We start from the raw sequence: 21,763 nt of genomic DNA, 5'->3' as shown, positions 1-21,763 counted from the left end.
TGGAATTGGTAAGTGTCTACAGGGGAAAAAAAGCAGCTCCAAACACATGGCTTACCTGCTGACTTTCCTCCAGCCCCAGATCCTCGCTCTAGGATTCTTTACTCTTGTGTTAGCTCTTCAACATCTTCAAGCATATTTTTAAGTACTTTGGCCAGCTTTTCTGTTTGCACTCATTGGTCCAAATTACATCATCTCTCATTCAGACATTTGAAAGTCCTGTGACTTCTCTTTGAAACCTGACAGACGTGTTCACAGTAGGCTGACCCTAGGCAGGGGTTTCCCCTTTTAGATGAGGCATGCATTTCTCCCAGTCACCACAGTGTGCAGCTGGTTGCTTCTCATTTATATCAGTCTAGTTACTGTTGGCCTCTGGGACTGAGACCCTTGCCTGAAACCCTTTCTAAAATGAGTCAGAAGATAAACATTCCACTACAGCACTATTTGACCTTCCTAGGTTTATTTCTTCCAAATTTGGCTTTATATACTTGGTAAATGCAGGTTAGTTTTTGATCATTTTGTGGAGAAAGAGCTCCTAAAGTTTTTATAGGGTTGTTATCATTCTGCTCTTCATGTGCCTGGAAGATCTGGAATGTTTAATGCTCTCAGGCTTGCCCTGTGAGGACAGACAGCCAGACTGTCTTGCACAGCAGAACATCTGCACCAAACACCCATTTCTAGCCTCAGTCAGGGTGTGAGGCCAGGACAATGTTGAACGGAAGACCGAAGGCAGGATGACTTAGAAACAGATGGCATATAGCCCCCGTGGGATGTGGGGTCCAATTCCAGAGCCGGTTTAAGGACCGTTAATACCATCTAGGGTGCCCAGTAGAGGGAAAACCAAATGACCGAAAAATGAGATAGAAGATTCAACTCTTCCTGTCAGTAATCATGAAATCTATCTACTTGAGGACTAGCGGATTCAGAACAGACTTTGCCAAGGGGTCACTAAAATGGGAGAAAAGCCTACAAAGATTTCCAGATACCCTGTTAAAGACAGAAGGGTGTGATCTTCTAAAAAAAATGAAATCCTACCCTACACTCAGTCTAATTCAAAAACTTCTGATTACAGCTACTCTATGCAAAATTATCTTTAGGAAAAAGGTACGTTCCCTAATTGTGGTTAAGACTAGTTTCCAGAACCAGGCTGCCTGGATTCTAATCCCAGCTCTCTTGTGTAGTAGTATTGGGACCTCAGGCATGTTTTTTAATTTCTCTGTATCATGATTTTCCCATATATAAAATAGAAATAATAGTGATACCTCAAAGGGTAAGGATTTTTAAAAGTTATGCAAGTAAGATTCCTAGAACAGTGATTGAACTCCAAAACTGCTATTTATAATTAAATTTGTTTTATCATAATTACTTCACAATATTTAACATGCTTATTTTCTGTCTCTCAGAGTCCTGGGTTCTTTACCTCTGTTCTATACTCTTTCATTTAATGCTCTAAACAGGCTGTCTTCATTAGACTACTTCTTTCTAGTTGGAAGTGGGGATTACATTGGGGAATGCCAGGTCTTGCTGCTCATCTCAGAAAGTTTCTTGAAAACACAACATCCTGTAATGCCCCACTGAAAGTCTGATTTGGTGGCTCTGGAATGGGCCTGGGAAGCTGAAATTTTTAAAAGCTCACTGGTGATTGTGATATGCAACCCTTTTGAAACCACTGGACTCTGGTGTACCAACTGTTCAATATCTGGAGCCAAGTGTTAAATATTCGTGAATTTTGTAAGCTGGTTGTTAAACTATCACTAGCCAATGGTTATGGTGGGAATGTTTACATTATAAAAATTGGCAAATGCCAGGTTTTTTTGTTTGTTTGTTTTCCTAGAGAGCTGGTTTTCTATCAAAGCTCAGGTACAATCTTCTCAGCTCCTGGGATTCGGGGGGTCTCTGCCTGACCCTCCTTTGTTTGGGACCTACAATCTTCACTGTTCCCTGAGGTTTGACTGATTGGGGTTTGGATCTCCCATGCACTGGGCATTCCTGTGGTTGAAAGGGCTGTCAGCTACACATCTCTGCAACCACATTCAAACTCTCTATCCTTTCTTCAGAGTGATGCAGAAGTAGAAAACTGGTTGCCCAGTGGTTACGCGAACTTAAAAATGTGTGATAGTTGGTTCTCACAGAGATTTAAAACAAGAGTTTGAGGCAGCTTTAAAAAAAATCATAGAATTGCATGTAAAAATCCAGATAGAGTTCTCATTGTGGGACAGCAGAAACGAGTCCAACTAGGAACCATAAGGCTGCAGGTTCGATCCCTGGCCTTGCTCAGTGGGTTAAGGATCCAGAGTTGCTGTAAGCTGTGGTATAGGTTGCAGACATGGCTTGGATCTGGTGTTGCTGTGGCTGTGGCATAGGCTGGCAGCTGTAGCTCCAATTCAACCCCTAGCCTGGGAACCTCCATATGCAGTAGGTGTGAACAAAAAAAAAAAAAAAAAATCCAGACACTCAGCTCCTCTTTGATAAAATGGAAAGATCTAGACCTGCTTTTTACTTGAAAAAGCGTAGCTAAAGCTGAGTGACCATTAGCATGGGCAAAAGTGTTCTCTCATCTGCCCCTTTGCTCATTTACACTTTCCGCCTGATCCTTGAGCTTGTAACTCAGTGAAGCAGCATGCTTTGCTGAGGGAGGTGAAGAGGACTTCGGAGATGTGAGCTTGTAGCCATGACACTGCTTTTAACTCATTGTATGGCCTTGGCTGAGTCACCTTCTCTATATCAGGCCTTAGTTTCTCATTTGCAGCCTGGGGAGTGCTCACCTTGTCTGTCTCTCAATGATGCTGGGATGGTCTGAAATGGGAGAATAATAATAGCGATACTATTTTTATCACTAACAATAGCAGTGCCTTTGGCTGCCAGCTACGGGAAGGTAAAGAACAATTGCTAAAGGCTGATTCCTGTTATCTACCATTAGCATGTTAGTGAGGATGAATGATCCCCGAACAAGCTCTGATAGGAGAAAATCTTTGAATCCACTGAGAATGGATGGAGAGGAAGGGTTCCATGGTGAGAAAAGCATATAAAACAGAAATGCTGCCGTCTTGCTCAGGGAGCTTTGGGAACACGAGAATTTCAAGATCATATTATTAACCACCTCCATTTTTACAGATAAGAAAACATAAGCTCAAAGGGCACATGGGCTTGGAAACCCATCTATGTGTCAGTCCCAGTAACGTGTGCCTTGGTGTACTCTCCTTAACTTCTCTGAGCTTTTGTTTCCTTATGAGTAAAATGGTAATGTGAGAATTTATCTTGGAGTTCCCACTGGGGCGCAACAGGATGGGTGTCATCTCTGGAACACTGGGATGTAGGTTCAATCCCTGGCCTGGCACAGGGGGTTAAGGATCCAATGTTGCTGCAGATGCGGCTGGGGTCAGATCCCTGGCCCAGGAACTCCATATGCCATGGGTTAGCAAAAAAAGAAAAAAAAGAAGCTGTCTTGTAATGAATTGTGACACTTCAGTGAGGTAGTATGCCTTAAGCCCCTAAAACATATTGTAAATGTCCATTAAGTGGCAGGTGCTGTTATTAACTCAAATCAGGCATGCAAACTGAACCACTGGCAAAAGCCAGGAAGTAGTTAAAAGAATGAGACATATTGCTAGTGGATATTTCCTGACCAGAGATGCACTTTGCCTAAAACAGGAGCTCCTTCTCCTTCCCGGTACACTGAGGTAACTCAATTCAGTATTTTTTCCAAGCATTTGCTCCAAGAGTGGTAAGATACCCAAACACCCATGCCCAAATCAACAGCAATACTGAGTGCTAGAGGAGGGATGAGCATTATAAAGCATTTGCAATGTTGAACCTGTGTGTTTCCCCTTCAAAAATCCTTAAATTTTAGCCCTATTCAGCTGGAAATGAAAAGCCTGGGCCCAAAGAACACTTATTGACTTTTGATTTTCCACTGCCTTTTCACCACCACTTCTGAATATCAAGGCAAGAAATGTTCACGTTCCTCCAGGCTCCATAGGCTGGAACAAATTAAGAATTCCTGGAGTCAGTCCTTCTTTTGGACTAAACTCCTTTTGCTTTTTCCCTTTTCCAAGAAAATTTTCTGTTCCAAAGAGTCCCTTCTCAGCCACTCCTTTTCTAATGCAATTCTGTTTGATTTCCACCAAGCAACTCCTGAAAGGAGCCGCTGAACCATCCCGCAGCCAGCATTTCAATGCCTGAATGCTGGCTTTCTGGCAGAAGCTGTTCCAGATGCATCTTTCTGTCCCGTAATCATGCATTTAACCAAAATGATTGACACAGCATTCTCCCCCTCTCCAGCGTTTCCAGCCCATTAGTCTTATTTGTCTTCCATGCAAAGACGCCCCCGGTTTGGCTTCCTGTCAAATTCACAATGTACAAACACGTGCATAACTCAAACACACCTACACATGCAGAAATGAAATAGCTGCTGAGTCCATATCTTGTTGAATATTCAACGTTTCATTTCTAGACTTCATGTCTCCACTGAAGTTTCAGTCCCTTGCTTCTTGCCTTCTTTTTTATTCCATCCCCCCATCTTCTCCCTACCTCATTCCTTCCATCTCTATTTCTTTTCTACTTTTCCAAGAAATTGCCTCTTTTTTGGTAGTCATTGCAAAATTTCATAGTCTTCAGTGTCAAAGAGGCTTGAGAAAAATTTTGACACAATCCGCTCACTTTCGTTTTGAGAAATCTGTGTACCCAAAAGGAAATCATGGCTTTTCTTTGCCCTTCTGAAACCTTTCAAAGTCCACGTGCCTCAGCCAGCACTTGCGTGGCTGGGACCCTGCCCACTGTGTCAGCCTCACTCCACCTCAGTCCCCGCACTGTAACCAGACGGGCCCCTCCAGCCCTGCCTCAGGCCCTTTACACATACTTTTCTTTCTTTCTGAGCAGTCTTTCACACAAGGGCACACATTTTTCTTCACTACTTCATCCTCTATTTATTCTTTAGATCTCAACTCAAATGATATTCCTTCGACCAGGCACTGCACCCTGGTTACTTCCTTCATGGCACTCATCACATTTGTAATTATGTATCTGAGTGTTTTGTTACTTAATACCTCTTCGCTTACATGAAGGCATGCTCTCTAGGGACAAGCATCATGTCTTTTTCTTTCCCCACTGTTTCTTCAGCACTGTACACAGTGCCTGGCATTTGATAACAATGACAAATTTTAACAAGAAAGTCATGGTGTCTTAACATTTATAAAGAACGCCTGTTCTAAGCTTTTTACATGTATTAACTCATTTGATACTTACAACTATCCTATAAGGCGGGTATGGTTATTATCCCCATTTTACAGGTGAGGAGACCTAGTGGTCAAGTCAGACACCCACTATTACATGGCTGGAAAGGAGCAGAGCTAGTTTCTAAGCCAGGCATTCTGATCCCAAAGTCTGAACCCTCACCCAGGCTACGCACTGTCTCTCTGAAGTGCTCCATTAACATTCATCAAAAGAATCAATGAAAAATTTATCCAAATTGATTAGCAGCAAAACTGAGGTCAAAACTTAAATTGCTTGATTGATAATCCACTCCTCTTGCTATGCAAACAGAGAGTCCCTCAGGTACCAGCAGAAGGCAGTAAAAAGATAGAGAAACAGATTAACAAATCGGTCTGTTGCTAATGAGGACTAGGGAGGACCCTGAGATGTGGATTGTGGAATGAAGTGGAAATCATCATTTTAGATTCAGGAAGGACCCAGCAGCAGGTGGAAAAACAATGACTTGGTTGAAGAGGTCCTAAGATAAGGAATCGGGTTTTCCAGAAACATTGAGTGGACTTATTAACAATTTAGATAATACTCATGTTTTTGGATGATATTTTCCAAACCTAATTCTTAAGTAACCATCAATTTTATGAAACAGCTGATCACCATTCTAGGATGAAAGCTCCAGGAGTGTGCCTTGTTCACTGCTATATCCACAGCCGGTGAAATAGTGCCTAGCACATAGTAAGTGCTCAATAAATATTTGTTCAATGAATTAATGGAAAAATGCACATCAACAAATCCATCAGAGGATACTTAAAAAACACTTGATATCAAAATACTTGAACTATGTAGTTCAAGGCACAATGAGGAACACAAAGAAAAATAGGTGAGATTCCTTTTCAAGGAGCGGTCCTAACCTAGGTGGACCTATTAGCAATTACCACTACTAATAAAAGTGAATATCATTGGGGATTTGTCTAGGTGCCGTGCTCTGTCCCTTTACGTATCATTATGTCATATTCATACCTGCAACAACCTTAAGGTGATGGCACTACTGGAAATCTCCATCTCCAGATGTAGAAACTGAGGTTTAGAGATGCTAATTCCTTTACCAAAAAGTCAGGAATGGGTGAAGCCAGGATTTGAACTCAGACCTATTGGATACTGACATCAACTATGCCCAATGTACTCATTCCATTATTTCAAGCTTACCATCTATGAGTGAGAGGCATGTTGGAACTACAAGAGTTTGCAGTATTAGAGGGTGGGGGCAGGGATGGGGGAGAAAGGCATGTAGTGGTACTCAACCTTCTCTCTAGGGCTACATACCATTGCTCACTGGGGTCTCAAATAGTCCTATTCTTCACCTGTCACAATCCTATTACTTGCGTAGGCCCCAGATTCAGTGATATTTCTTCCTAGAAGACTTCTCAAACACCATACAATTATGGGTTAGCTATGCCCTCCTTTTTACTCCTTGACTCCTAACCACCTCTCACCCGCATTCTAATTGCATGTGTTTCTCACCCACTAGTCTTCAAGTTCTTCCAGGAAACTATTTCATCCTTCCAAGACTAGTACAGTACCTGGCATATAGTGTGCCATTTAACGCATATTTACGGAATAAATGAATTTTAGGCAGAAAGGGCCATCCCATGGATCTAACTAATATAGTGCAGAATTCAAAGGGAGGAGTACATTTAGGGGTATTAACTGAAGTTTTAGGACAAAGAACTGCTGAAGAGTTGGGTAAGATGCTCACGCAGTGCTGCACTGCGCATGTGTGGACATAAGAGCCTCAGTGGATGATCAGTGCGACCTGCTGCCAGAACTGTCAAGAGGGCAAAGGCATCCTGCATGGACGTGCTCTCAGCCAGGGAACTCTTGCCAAGGGTGAGGTCGTCACTGGTGCTCAGCACTACTCCTGCACTATGCTCAGGGCTGGGAGGCCAAGACTAGGAGAGATTCAAGAGGGGAAGTCTATCTTGATGACAGAGCTGAGCCCAGAGTCACACATACACTTAATCTTATCAAAATGACTGGAAGTAAAGCAATCGGAAGGAAAGTGATGACCACAAACCTTACTAACTAAAATACATGGTATTGTTCATATCAAGAATAAAAGTATTTAGAAAAAGACCCACTCTGCCAAATCATGTTGGAGACAGGAGAACAAGAGCCAGAGGTCAATCTTTTACTTGGAATTACCTAAAGTGGAACTTCATACCCAGGTGAATGGATCAATCAGTTCTAATACTGTGAAAAAATGAAAAGCCAAAAAGCCAGGTCTTAAAACCCATGATCAGATGACTGATTAACAAAGGGAAAAAAAAGGACTTTAGAAGAATGTTTCCAGATATTTCAAATTATTTATAAGCTTTGCATTAGCCCTGAAGATATTTTAATGGACACAAAAGATGTCATTAAAGAATTCATAGATAATGATGTCAATACCTAAAATAAGGAACACACACAGAAGAGAAAATGCTACAAGAATGACTAAAAAGACTTACAACGGAATCTGTGCTTGAGAAGATAAAACCATCTGAAAAAGGAACATAGACATTGATGTTAGATATCGGATAGCAGTCGACAGAAGAGGTGACCCTTCTGTTGCCAAGGAGACTATTAGACTTGCTAAAGAGTTCTTCCTTTCTACTGAGGACGAAGTTCTTGGGCTTAACCTGGGTGGAGACCCTACTGTAGGATAAGCAAAATTTCTTGGAACATTTTTAGAAGCTAAAAAAAAAAAGTACATCTGAAGTTGCCATTACATCTTACAGACATTCCAAACCAAAAAAATAAATAAATACTCCCAGATCTGCCTCCTGGTAGAGTCAGGCATGGGATATTTCTCAGCTCCCCTGAGGGAGAATTCCTGGATCTGGTGGACTTTGTGAGGTGACACCAGATACCCCTGGGTATGGCTTAGGGCTTCAGGTCCTGCAGACAATCAATCCTCTGTTCCTTCCTCCCCCAGCCCTCAGGTTGCAATCCATATCAAGAGAAGCAGTCTTCTTAAAAATATAAATATCATTTGTTTAAAAAAAAGGGGGGGGGTTTCAAAGTTGAAATTGGGGACATGTAGCCATTAAGATTCCTATCTGGATATTTGGACTGTGTGAACCTAGGAAATTTACTCTCTCTGGGCTTCAATTTTCTCATCTATACCTTTGAGATGACCAAAATTAGACTGTTCAGAAGTCAAGCTGAAGTAATCCATGAGAAACGGAGCCGAGCGCTCTTTGTAAGTTTGCAAATGCTTTTCACCGCCACCACCACTGCTGCTGCTACTGTCTCCTTGTATTACGATTAGGCAAAGTTGTCATTTTATGCAGAAGAGCACTTCTGAGGAAAAGTACGGCGATCAGAAGAAACGTCCTGCCCTTGGGCATAAAGATGATTCATGGCATTGGCAAAACAGGCTGGAGATATCATGCTGAGAGATTCCTCTGAGCCAAGGAATCAAACACTCTGAAAATTGGAGAGCTGGTAAAACCATGCCCCATTGCTGTTTTTAAGAGGTAAATAATGGAGTTCCTGTTGTGGCTCAGTGGTTAACGAACCCATCTAGCATCCGTGAAGATGCAGGTTCGATCCCTGGCCTCACTCAGTGGGTTAAGGATTCGGCCTTGCCTTGAGCTGTGGTGTAGTTTACAGATGCAGCTCAGATCCCGCATTGCTGTAGCTGCAGCATAGGCCGGCAGCTGCAGCTCCCATTGGACCCCTGGCCTGGGAACCTCCGTATGCTGTGGGTGTGGCCCTAAAAATACAAAAAAAAAATGAAGACGCCAGTGTATGTGGCTGAATAAAATCTGTGTGTCTCTTCCACTAAATACATAGGCGAGGCTCTGCATGGTGGCTGCCACTTTGTTCTCACAAAATGACCCCCTAGGGATGTGGGCTGCTGTCTCTTATTCTTTCTGGAGAAGAGTAGTGTGTCATTAGCTATATTTGTGTCTGGAAGTATGACCCAAGTTTGGGCTCCATGACTAGCCATCTCGTCTTTTCATAAGGTTGCCCAAATAGAAGTGTGAAAAGATGTGATTTGGTCCTTGTGACTGGGATCAGGGAGAGTGGGTGTGCTGGTACAGGTGACCCCTTGATTGGTCTTCTTGTCATTAATCTTCACTGAAAAACTTACTTTCAGTGCACAAGACCTTATACAAGTAGCCAACTAAAGTATCCTCCAGAATAGTTCATTCCTGTCATTGCATACTACAATGGGTTTCCATGGCCAATTAAAACTGTTATCCTGCTCTTTAGGTCTATTATTTGAGCTTACCCTCCTTTCTGTCTTATTCCTCTTAACTTTTTCTGATGCTCCTACCACCCTAAACACCTGCCAGTACTACCTACCTACCTATCATGCTCTTCCCCTGAAAAAACCTCATATGAACCCTATGCTTTGGGCCCTCTGCAATTTCTCTCAAACTGATTCTTCAACTTAAATGTCCACATCCTATTATGATTATCAAAAGTGTCTGGAGTTCCTGTCATGGCTCAGTGGTCAGGAGCCCAACTAGTATCCATGAGGACTCAGGTTGGATCCCTCGCCTCACTCAGTGGGTTGAGGATCTAGCATTGCCATGAGCTGCAGTGTAGGTTGCAGATCAACTTGGATTCTGCTTTGCTGTGGCTGTGGTTTAGGCTGGCAGCTACATCTCTGATTCGACCCCTACCCTGGGAACTTCCATATGCCACTGGTGTGGCCCTAAAAAAAACAAAAAAAAAAAGTGTCTGAATACATGTATAGAGTGGATGTAGTAATAACTAGACTATAACAAAGGATTATTTGGCTTCTCGTGTATTGGTTTTCTTTTCCAGAGATGACCTATGTGGTTTGAAATTTGGCTTAATTATGTCCCTTTGGCAAGAGTGGGAGTGAATCGACTAGAAATCTCTGAGAGGCTAGGATCAAGAGTTTTCTAGATGGAATCAAGAGTTTAAACCTTGATTTAAGAATATCACAACCTCTGAGAGTAGCTTGCATTTTATCCTGGATACATCCTCTTTTAACTGGCTTTCAGACTTTAAAGAACCTTACAATTTTGGAAAACTTCTAGTATACAAATGCAGAATTAAAAGTTTTCTAAGCTAGATGAAAGACCATCATTCTTGCACCCTGCAGGCAAATGCATGCTGACTATAAAACAGTATAGATGTCAAATGAGTGATTTAACAGGCTGGGTCATTGAACTTGCTAATGACAGACAGATAAGAAAAAACAGCAGGTGGGTGTATACTGGAGGAGTGGGCACTGGCTGCCGACAGATGGGAGAGTGACAGCTGACAAGGCGGGAAGGTCCAGTAGAGACTACAGACTCACCAAGTATGAAGCTATATGGGAACAAAAACAAACAAACAAAAAAACACCCTACCACCACAGGAGTCCTTAAGGGAGTTATCATATGCACCAGTGGTCACAATTATTCATCAGCCTACTGATGAATAGGCTAGCACATGCTTACTCTGTACCAGGTTCCATTCCAGGAAATTGAGAAAAGAAAAAAGTATAAAATATAGCTCTCTTCTCAGAAAATATTTACCATCTGCAACACTGTGACATCAGCCAGGGTGAAGCTGTGTATACTAAGCTCTTTTTACAAAAGTCAATACACGTATAGAACCTATTAGGAGGTTTTCCACTTCAAAATATGTAAAACTATTTAGCTACTTACAAGATAAATTTGTTTACTCCTTCTTAAAGACGCCATTCCCTGACAACACTAATAATGGAGGCATTTTAGAATAATGACCTCTTAAAATTCACACAGCTGTCTCTGTGTACAGACATAGATAACATACAGCCATGACCTTGCTCAGGCCAGGGGCTGGTTTTAAAGGCTCCGTAGGACTACGGTCAGAAATGCAGTTTGGTTTAAACAGTTTTCTCTCTTTACGGTTAACTTATTTAATGAAAGGAAGTATCTCAATACAGATGCTTATTTTCCCCAAAGACTCCACAGGGATGGGACTGTGGTACTTACGGATCATTAGACAAAATAATAATGGATTCTTGAAATAGACCAGGAACCCCCAAACCCACCCCTGCACTTCAGTCATTGGAACACTTTGGTTATTTTATCCTGTCACACTAGTCATTTAGAGTTGAGGACTCTGAAGGTCTTACTCGCTTCAAAAGGCTGAGTTAAGGCATGTTTCAGGGGTAAAGAGCTCTTCTACATAGAACTTCAAGAAGTTCAAGCAGACTCAGCAGGGGCTTTGCATCTGCTGAGAGACAGGAAAGGTACTCAGGCAGTGACAGAGCCCATAGGCCTGGAGCGTAAGATGCACTGCTACCCATATGACCTGGAAGGTATGGGCAAGGGTGAGCATAATGGGAGCCTTGTAAAAGTAACAGGAAGACTCAGGACGAGCCATTTATTTTAAATTTAAAAAAAAAAAAAAGGAATGTGCATCTTTATCCCACTGTCAACTAAATTATTTTAGAAAAAAAATAGAAAGTGAGGGTAGGAGGAAATTAAGAATGGGAAAAGGTACAATTGCTTGGCCTTCCAAATTCCTTAATAATCTGAGGCAGGTCAGGAAAGACATGGTGAGAAAGCTAGTCACGAAACCTAAGTTCAAGTGTAGGTTCTGCAGCTGAGACCCTCCCTGTGTGACTTGAGGACAGTATTTTCCCATCCCAGAGCACCCACCTCCTGCCTGTCGCAGAAGGGAATTCGATGAAGCCCCTATAGTTCATTCCACTCCTGGGATTCTAGGGTTTAATAATAAGCTAAAACAAGGATCTTGTTTTTTAATGTATTAGGCCCAAGTAAATGTATACAGCAAAGTGACCTATAAGTTCTGCTGAACTTTAAATGTCAATTAAATGCAAATACAGAATGAAAAATTGGGGTGAAAATCCTTCCCCTCCGTAGATTAGGAAGTATAATGTGGCTCCTTTGCAGTTGGAAGAATGAATCTTGCGCAAGCTGAAATAAGCACTGAAAAATGCTGAGAGAACTGGGCGCTATGGTAGTCTGGGCTTTCTTACCCTCTGGTGAGACTTTCTCTTTTCTCTTGTTGCACACATGCTTAGACAGGAGACACATGTCCTTGGGACCTGACATGGGACAGTGGTGCAAAAGCACTCAGAGGAACATCAGGACATTACGTACGAGCACGGTCATGAGTAAGGACATCAGATACAGGTTTATATGATCCCGAGGACCTGACGGTATATGGCCTCTGGGCAACCTGAGATGGTATCTACCATCCTGAAAGAAAGAAAAACTTTCTGACCGTTACACTTGAACTTGAGCTGAGAAAACAGCCTGGGAGACAGGGGGATTTCTGCTTACTTGGCGTCACAACATATGTCAGCACTTGACATATTTTCTTTCATTTAAGCTTTAGTCCAAAAGCACCCAATCAGAGTACAGTTTTTAAACATTATTTGACTTTCTGATTCCTATGTGTAAAATGGGAAAATTAAATCTTGGAGAGGTTAAGTAAGATCTTACAGTCAGTAAACAGTATAAGCTCAGACTGAATGTCTCTCTGACTCCCAAGCCTGTTCTCTTCCACAATTTCTCACTCCCTTCGGGACCGCCTACTTCCCACTCTAGTTTTGCTTGTTTTTGTTTTGTTTTGTTTTGTTTATTTGTTTGTTGGGTTGGTGTGTGTGTGTGTGTGTGTGTGTGTGTGTGTGTGTGTGTGTCTGCCACACCTACAGCTTGTGGAAGTTCCTAGGCTAGGGGTCAAACCTACATGAGGGCAGCAACCCAGGCTGCTACAGTGAAAACACCAGATCCTTAGCCCACTGTGGCACAAGAGAACTCCTCTAGTTCTGCTTTTATTTGACTGTGGTATCTAAAAAATAATGACTCAAGTTCTTAAATCGCAATTTGCTCATCTATTAAAAATCACAGAAAGCAGAGTTCCCCTTGCGGTGCAGCGGAAAGGAATCTGACTAGTATCCATGAGGATGCAAGTTCGATTCCTGGCCTTACTGAGCCAGGGTAGGGGATCCAGCATGGCCGTGAACTGTGATGTAGGTTGCAGACGCAGCTCGGATCCTGTGTTGCTGTGGCCATGGCATAGGCCGGCAGCTGTAGCTCTGATTCAACCAAACTTGCACATGCTGTAGGCGCTGCCCTAAAAAGCAAAAAAAAAAAAAAAAAAGAAAAGAAAAAAGAAAAAAAATCACAGAAAGCAAAACAGTGACTCCATGGCCTCTGTTCTTTTTCCATGGTTCGATGATGGACATCACAGGTCCACAGTTAATTTCCTGGGAACACTGCCTCTCAAGTCATGAGACATGGCAGCCCTCAACTTTAAGAGGTCCTTGTACAACCGGGAACTATATGTAAACTACATTTTCTACTTACATACCTGTATTGTTTTGGAAAAGAGGCCAAGCTTTCCTGGGGTTCTTGATGGAAATCTGTATCCCCAGATGCCTAAGAACCTTCTGATTAGTAGATCTCCTTACGATGTTTTCAAGCTCAAAGCATCTGGACACACTGAAATTAAGGTTTGGTACATGATGGGAGTTCAAAGGCACAATTTACGCTTGAACCGAAGACTATGTGGTATCATGGAGAGAAAACTGGCAAAGAATCAGGGATTCTGGTTTACTCTGCCTTGTCATTCAAACAGAGATGCTAATTCCTGTCTACCTCCCCACTTGCAAGCAGTTATAAAACCAAATGCGACAATATGGATGAGAGCATCCCAGAAAAAAATAAAAAGGATCCTATAGAAGTTTGATATTAACTGTGAGACATTAAAGTATCAAGTGGTTTCACCCGCTGTCAACTGAGAAAGAGGGAAAGTTGCAAGCCCCATCAGCACAATTTAGAAGCCCTGCTTTTTCATTCTTCAGCAAGGTCCTGCACTGATACTTAAGTGTAAATTTCCTTGACTTTAATGAGAATCGGCTGCAGAGACAGCTTGCAGGAGTGCTCCTGCAAGAGTAATATTCTGTAGGCAAGAGTATTCCTTTTTTATCTTCTTTACTCCATTAGTCAGTGGTTCTCAAAGAATGATCCAGGACCAGCAGGAACATGTTAGAAATGCAAATTCTCAAGCCCAACCCCAGACCTACTGAGTCAGAAATTCTGAGGGTGGGCCATGCAGACTGCATTTTATCATGCTCTCCAGGGAATTCTGATAGACTACATGCTCAGGTATGACAACCACTTCCCTAAGCGAGTATCACGAGACAGACCTCCTGGGCCAATACGTGGGTTGCAGGTACATGAAAGAAAGTCAGGGTTCTAGTAACCTGAAAGAGTGTCTAATATTGTTCCCTAAATAGTGAAGCCTGGGCTGGGGGACATCAGTGTTAGAAAACATGGTAGGTGTGGCCCAAAGCATACTCAAGTAAGCCTCTTATGTATAAAGTACAACCCCATTTCAAGGAATTCAACTCTTTCAAGGTTCAGAAAGTATAGATACCTTCATGCCCTTACAAGAATAATAGCAATCCAAAATGAAACCATACACGCATAGGAGTTAGCCTTGTGGTAAGCTTTCTTCTCTGAGCCTCGAAGTTTTGGAACATAACAACAAATGCAGAAAAGACTAATGCTTGGGCATTCCCATCTTGGCTCAGCAGAAACAAAGCTGACTAGCATCCACGAAGACACAGGTTTGATCCCTGGCCTTGCTCAGCGGGTTAAGGATCCAGCATTGCCATGAGCTGCAGTGTAGGTCGCAGACACAGCTTGGATCCCACGTTGCTGTGGCTGTCATGTAGGCCAGCAGCCACAGGTCCAATTTGACCCCTAGCCTGGGAACCTCCATATGCCATGGGTGCGGCCCTAAAAAGACAAAAAAAAAAAAAAAAAAAAAAAAAAAAAAAAGACTAAGGCTTATAGAGCATTTATCATATTCCTAGCACTGTTTTCAGTGATTTTCATGTGTTAATGATGTTCCCTATTTTTAGTTATTTTCTGTAACAAGCCCTTTGCTGGGCTCCAAAAATACAACCATGAGACTCTAACTGCCCTCAAGGAGCTCCCACACCAATCGGGGAAATAAAAGGAAAGTGCCCATGACAGGTGCAGTGAGGAGGAGTATGAACAACAAGTTCAGTGTGTTTTCTGAGGCCCAGGTGAGGCATTTATACTCAATCTTAGGCAAAGAGAAGTTTCTCAGAGGAGGAAATGCCCTCAATTTAGATGGGTTTTTTTGTTTGTTTGTTTTTTGTTTTTTGTTTGGGTTTTTTTTGGCTGAGAGAAGAAAGCAAGATGGCTTTTAATGAAATACAATTGTTTAGATTTTTAAAAATACCTTCCACTCCTCAAAAGTCAATGAACACTCATTTTTCTAAATAAAGACAGACCACGTGGGTTGTGTGAAATCCCACTTCACCTTTCTATTTAGAGTATTTAGATTTCTGAAGGATGGGAGGATTTGATCACTTTAATGTGGGAAAAAACTGAGATTTAGATTTGCCCAACTGTACTCCAGGTCACACAACCTGAGAATAAGTGGTCACGCTGAGATTTGAATTCAGGTCAGTCTGACTCCAAAACCCTTGCTTTTAACCATTAAGGCCAGGCCAGGGAGTTCCTGTTGTGGCTCAGTGGTAACAAACCCTACTAGTATTCATGAGGACATGAGTTCAGTCCCTGGCCCCACTCTGTGGGTTAAGGATCCAGCATTGCTGTGGCTGTAGTATAGGCTGGCAGCTGCAGATCCAATTACACCCCGAGCCTGGGAACTTCCATATGCCGTGGGTGCGGCCCTAAAAAAAAAAAAAAAAAGGCTGGACCAGAAAACAGGTTTTATTAAGCCTGTCAATCCTGATAAATTGGTAATGGTTTCCAGGAATGCTGATGATGAGGACTCTGAGATCTTAACTGGGCTCACCTGGAAAGAATGCCATGATCAATTAGTGATGTCTGCCTTGAGAGCAGAAGAGGGAAGTATATGTGTCAAGCATTTGCTGACCCTGCACTGCAGGGTACTGCCTCCAGGACTTAACACAATGAGGGACAGACCTGCAGAGCTATTTCTCATTCATGTAAGAACTGTCTCTGACTTCAAGGAAGTCAGAGCTCAGCGGCATCAGTGGGGGCCTCTTATATGTTACTAGGAGGTAGCAAGTGACAGCACAGGATGCTTTGAGATGATGGAGCATTCAGTGAGAAAGGGAATAAAGTTCTCTTTAGAAAGTGAATGTGATGGAGCTCCCACTGGGGCAAAATAAAATTGGTGGTGTCTTGGGAGCCACTGGGACACAGGTTCAATCCCCAGCCCAGGATAGTGGGTTAGGGACCTGGCATTGCCACAGCTGCGGCTTAGGTCGCAACTGGAGCTCAGATCCCTGGCCCAGGCACTCCATATGCCTCAGGGTGGCCAAAAATAACAAACAACAAAAAAAGTGAAGGTGGTTATTAAGTGTAACAGTGAAAAACGAACAACAATAAGGAACAATCAATCTTCTGAATCGACTAAACTTCAAAATGTATGGGCCAAATCATTTTTTTTTAACCTCTGTTATTTCTATTAACATGGAAGAGGTTCCTATCACCGAAAATGGCACTGTTCATAAGTAATGGGATCCATATATGTCAAGTTGGCTCAGTCATGCCCAGGGAAACTTAAATTTAGAAACATCACCCCAAAAGTATGCATTCAGCATATGTGATGGTTCCTCTGTGGAGTAGTTTGGAAGTTGATTATCAGCCTGAGGGGTTTGAAAGGGTGGCTTTTTAAGGAAAATAGGGTAATAAGTTAGTGCCAGTTTGTTTTACACGTGGTTTATGGTAGTGGTAGGATGACAGGTGAGCTCTTGGAAGGGTAACTAAATATTGTCTTCACAGTATATTTGTTAGTGGATATGGATCAAAGCAACCACAGCAGCAACTTGTCCTAATAATCAGAAGGAAAATGAGAGGTACCTTCAAGTCACTCAGTAGCGGGAAATGACTTCTGGACCAATTTCCTTTGTAAAACGTCTTTCTCACTTCTCCCTGCCTCAGCTTCACATGCAACTAGTATAAGCACGTTTTATCTTCGAGAGTAACAACTTTTTTGACTCATACGTTGGCCATATAGATCAAAAGGAGAAGAGGACCTCCCCCAGATTGTCAAGGTCAGAGCTGTTTGCCATCTGGGCATTTCTCCCCAGGACACCTGTGCTGTGAACACTCATCCCTGACTAAAGAGGACTCGGCAAACCAAAGTGCCCCTCCTCCCATTTTCAGAGGCTCACTTTGTGGTTAAGCACAGCCTTGGGTTCCTCATCTGAACAACTGAGATGCAGGCCTCAGTAGCCCCCCACCCCAGAGCTATGCCTGCTTAGAGGGCTCCCCTAAAGCCCCACCCACAGCCATCAGAAACTAGCTTCTCACTGGTTCTCTGTACCAACACCCCACTCCCCCACCCCTAGCATTTACACCAGAGATGATGGAGGGCCTTATCATCTAAGACAGACTTATCTTACACTGGAAGACAAGATTTGACAGTACCAGGAATCAAAACATTTCCCTGTTCAAGTCCTGCTGACCGGTGCAGAATTATCTCTGAGTCATTTTATATTTTACACATTATCTGAAGCCTCAACAAGGGGGAAAAAAAACATGACAGTAGTCTGCAGAGAAGAGGCTCTGGGGCACAGGCTGATAAGGACTTTACCTTTCTCCTCCCTGCCAGATTAGATAATCATGCAGAGAAGGTAAGAAATGGCCTCTCTGTGCAAGAAGAGTGTGTATCTTTTTATCTTAGCATCTTCCAAGTACAAATCCCAACATGAAGAAAGGACTCTGGAGCCCAAGATTGGAGGATTCCAGGTTATACTGAATGTTAAATAGAGAGAGGAAGAGAACCATTTAAAGGTTTGCACTGAATACTCTGAGAACACAGAAGCTTCTCTTTTGCAGGGCTCCTGATCCATTCACGCATACCAAGTCAGTTCAGAGAAACTGCCTTATTGGCTATGAAATTTATTCATGTCCTTCATCCCTGGTAAGCTTCTGGATATGCATCCCTAATGCATGTCTACTTTTTGAGCAATTCTGGTGCTGAAGTTTAGCCACGTGCTGTCATTCACCCCATCCTTCTCTGTTTCAAGCCCGTGGCTCTCTTCTGTCCATTCCATGGAGAGAGACCCAGCCTAGTGCTTTGGGTGGAGCCCGGGGCTGTGGAAAGTGATAAGATCTGATTTCTATACCTACTCATGCCACTAACATGTTATATTACTTTGAACAAGAATTTTTCCCCCATCCAGCAGCCTGTTATCCAGCATTAGCGTAGGATTGGCCAATCTCTAGGGAGCCTTTCCAGCTCTAACATTCTAGGTTTCCAAGGGAACTGGAATTCTGTGTTCAACTGAATTCAGTGTAACCAGCATTTCTCAACTTCCTTCTCTCTTTGGTATCAAGCATCATGCTGGGCACTACAGGGGATGTGCTTATATTGGAGCTCTCTCTCTCTGAACCACAGCACTCACAGGCAAGGGGAGAGTAGGATGAGAAACACAAGTGCACAGATATCTCCAGTGCACATCAGAATGTACCGTGTGCTATGAGCAAAGTACAAATGATTACAGGGTCTAAAAGAAGCAGAAATTGCATCTATTTACGAAAAGTCAGAATCATACTTCACAGCATTTCAGATGAGCCTTGGCAGAGAATTCAGACAGGACACAGCTTAGTTTCTATAGCAACATTGACTGAGCAGGTCTTCCATGCCAGCCACTGTTCTGAGTGCTTCACACATGAGAACTCATTTACTCCTCTCAGTCTTTTGAGACTGAGGCTCTGATTATTCCCATTCTGCATATGAAGAAACCAAGGCATAGATCATCTAAGTAGCAGGTCACAAGAAAGTGAAAAGTGACAGGATTCAGACCCAGGTGATCCGGTCAGTGTCCAAGCCCAGTACCAGTGTGAAGGTTCTACTGCCTCTGCCATACAGAAAGCCACTGACCCTGGAGACTGGAGACGGAAGATCTGACTGCACAGATGAGCTCAGTGGCCCTGGGCAAGTCCTTTCATGCCTCTGATCTCCCAGTTTCTTATCTGAGAAATAGCCATGCTAAGGGCAGATATAAAAGCACTTTTTAAATGATACGAAGCCCTATATACTTTTAAATAATAGAAGAAAGCAGCAGGAGCAGAGTGAAGAAAAGCCTGGAGGTGGTAAAGTGTCAGGGATATTTAGGTACATGTTTAAGGGAGAGTGATCTCCAGCAGGCTCTGTGAGTAAATGCTTTCTGATGGCTCAGGGCTATGGTCTCTTCCCCAGAGCTGCATCTTGCTTCATCTCATCTCTACCCTACGACTTGACTCTGCTCTCACAATGCAGAGAATAACAATTCTAGCCTATTGTCTTTATGTTTTGTAGTGTGGAAGCTCACCCCCATAATACCAGCACGGGTCTCATCTGCATTTGAATTCAATTATGGCATTTGCATGAAAAGACTAGACCTTTACCCCTTAGTACCAATACAGACATTGGCACATTAGTTTCAGCAGAGTTAGTTCATGCAGGAGTGACGCTAAGGGACAGAGTGGAGCAGAAACTTATCTGCATAAAGACACAGACTCATCTCTGAATGTCCGAGTCACAAGATGTGTTACCGCCATCTTCCCAATACTGGGCAAGGCAGCATCTTCAGACGGCCTCCTGGTTACCATAGAAACTGGTAGGAAAACTGAAGGGGTATGCAATGGTTAAATCTAAGAAAAGGGCCATACCTAAGCTCAAGGGACACTCAGGAAATAGACTGGACTGGGGGTCAGCAGTTGTGAGTTTGAGCCCCAGCATGAGTGATTTGTGGCTGATTGACCCTGGAAATATCTTTTCATCTCAATGAGCTTCCATTGTCTATAAAATGGCACAACTGATAAAGATGCTCTCTAAAGCACCTCCAATTCTGCAAGCCTAAAAAACATGCAAGTTATTTTTAAGCAGAAACTTAACCACAGCTATTCTTAGGCTCCCATCTAGAAGCTGCACGTGATTTTGCATCTCCTACTAACTGCAGAGGTCAAATTTTCAGCTGCATGTTGCTCTCTTAGCAGCCAGATGATACAGTTTACAAAACAACAACCATGTGACAATAGCAACTGTAGCCACAGACACAATGGTAGCCAGGAACTGTGCTAAGAACACATTTTGAATTAGTTTACTCTCAAAGCAGCCCCACTGGGTGGGTTTTATTATGATTTCTCTAATACAAATGAGGAAGCAAAAGTTTCAGAGTTACTAATTAACTTGCCCAAGGGACAGAGTGGGAAATTGAATCCAGTCTGTCCATCATCAAGCCCTGTGCTCTTAACCACAAAGATGTCCAGCCAGGAATGAACATAGGCATGTGAACTGAGGAATCCCAGGTGGCCGTTGAAGCCTCCTGCCTTTGAAAAATGATCTCTAAAGATTTTTCACAGGGTCAGAGCCATTCTTCCCCAAGAAGAAGGAAGTCTCCAACTCCAAAGTAGGAGAGTGGACAAACAATTCTTTCCCTAAAGTGAACTCTAGTGACATGAAATAAACGCCTCTCCTGGGGAAGAGAGGTCCAGAAGGGCTGGAGTGGCATGCAATAAGAACAATTGCCAGTTGCTCAGTTATCTTCTCAGTTATCTGAGAGGTAATCCACCCAAGAGTCCCTGACTTCTGTCTGCCACTGCTCAATGACCCTAACAGAGGGTGCAAGGAAAAGCATACCAGAGTGTGTGGGGAGGGGCAGGGAAGAAGGGGTCACAGTCAATAGATCAGACAGAATGGAGAAACCAGCTGCCTGGAACAGCCTCCCTTAAAAAGCATCTGTTTTCAAAGCTCAATTAAGTGCCAGGCACACAGAAAAATTCCTAAGACATAGCTCCTGTGCCGGAAAGGCGCGGTGTAAAAGACAAGAGACAAATCCAGTCTTGACTAGTGCTAATGCCAGACGCAACGTGCCATAATGAAGGTCTAAACAACTTGCTTTGGGTGTAGAGTGGAGGGAGGATCAGACGTAATTAATTCCAACACGAGGCAGCAAGTGCGAAGTATGCTAATGGAAGTATAAGCTAAGAGCCAAGGGAGCTCAGAGAGGGTGGGTTGATTCTGACTGGGCTCTTACGGAAGCACTGGTGTTTGAGTGGGATCTTGAAGGATTGAAATGAGTTGAGAAGGGCCCTGATGAAATTCTCTTCATCACAGGGGAATCAGTGTAAAGACACCCATGGGCCTATGATTGCTTTTCTGAAGACAGAATGGCTACAAGCATTAGAGTTGAAGTTCATAATGACCTGATTTTGACTTACACGTCTGCCTATGTCTGTGTGACCTTGAACTTTGGTGTCTTCATCTGTAAAAGGAGATACTGGTCCCTTCTTCATGGGATTGTTGTGGGACATAAAGACATTCATTAGGGCTTATGTTTAGCAATGCAAGTGTTTAGCAAATAATTAATGATAGCTTTTACTATCAGTATGACTACAATTGCAGTGAATGTTATCTAGCTCCTGGGCAACATCTGAGGCTAACCATCCACTTGTTCGGTATTTATACAATTTCAAAAATTAACCAAATGAACCTACCTCTTCCTTTCCATTTGCCTCTGCCCTGTTTGCATCTTCCCCCTCTCCAGACCCTTACACAGCCAGTGCCTGAGCCT

The 21,763-nt window shown here is 42.9% G+C and overlaps 1 protein-coding gene and 1 pseudogene across 4 annotated transcripts in view; both read left to right on the top strand.

The window, feature by feature from the left end:
• Positions 1 to 21,763, top strand: part of GRIA1 (glutamate ionotropic receptor AMPA type subunit 1) — a 323,898-nt gene that overhangs the window by 129,824 nt on the left and 172,311 nt on the right. The gene's annotated exons all lie outside the window — the stretch shown is intronic.
• On the top strand, positions 5,262 to 8,128 carry LOC146395684 (N6-Methyl-AMP deaminase pseudogene; annotated as a pseudogene).

The sequence above is a fragment of the Sus scrofa genome, chromosome 16 (assembly GCF_054392235.1).
Source record: "Sus scrofa isolate SSC_HxYL_T2T_F1_AM1 chromosome 16, Sscrofa_HxYL_maternal_Yorkshire_Landrace_v2.0, whole genome shotgun sequence".
Taxonomy (NCBI): Eukaryota; Metazoa; Chordata; class Mammalia; order Artiodactyla; family Suidae; genus Sus; species Sus scrofa.
This window is presented reverse-complemented; position numbering and strand designations above follow the sequence as displayed.